Below are 942 nucleotides of genomic sequence, written 5' to 3'. Positions count from 1 at the left end.
AATACCCAAGTGTGACACTATTCTAAAAACTGCACCCCTCAAGGTGCTCAAAACCACATTCAAGAAGTTTATTAACCCTTCAGGGGTTTCACAGGAATTTTTGGAATGTTTAAATAAAAATGAATATTTAACTTTTTTTCACACAAAATTTATTTCAGCTCCAATTTGTTTTATTTTACCAAGGGTATCAGGATAAAATGGATGCCAAACGTTGTTGTACAATCTGTACTGAGTACGCTGATACCCCATATGTGGGGGTAAACCACTGTTTGGGCGCATGGCAGAGCTCGGAAGGAAAGGAGCGCCATTTGACTTTTCAATGCAAAATTGACAGGAATTGAGATGGGACGCCATGTTGCGTTTGGAGAGCCCCTCATGTGCCTAAACATTGAAACCCCCCACAAGTGACACCATTTTGGAAAGTAGACACCCTAAGGAACTTATCTAGATGTGTGGTGACCACTTTGACCCACCAATTGCTTCACAGAAGTTTATAATGCAGAGCCGTAAAAATAAAAAATCATATTTTTTCACAAAAATTATCTTTTTGCCACCAATTTTTTATTTTCCCAAGGGCAAGAGAAGAAATTAGACCACAAAAGTTGTTGTGCAATTTGTCCTGAGTGCGATGATACCCCTTATGTGGGGGTAAACCACTGTTTGGGCGCATGACAGAGCTCGGAAGGAAAGGAGCGCGATTTGACTTCTCAATGCAAAATTGACTGGAATTGAGATGGGACGCCATGTTGGTTTGGAGAGCCCCTGATGTGCCTAAACATTAAAACCCCCCACAAGTGACACCATTTTGGAAACTAGACCCCCTAAGGAACTTATCTAGATGTGTTTTGAGAGCTTTGAACCTCCAAGTGTTTCACTACAGTTTATAACGCAGAGCCGTTAAAATAATTTTTTTTTTTTTTTCGCAAAAATTATTTTTTAACC

This window comes from Ranitomeya imitator, chromosome 2 (assembly GCF_032444005.1).
Source record: "Ranitomeya imitator isolate aRanImi1 chromosome 2, aRanImi1.pri, whole genome shotgun sequence".
NCBI lineage: Eukaryota > Metazoa > Chordata > Amphibia > Anura > Dendrobatidae > Ranitomeya > Ranitomeya imitator.
The sequence above is the reverse complement of the archived record's forward strand: the minus strand, read 5'-3'. Positions refer to the sequence as shown.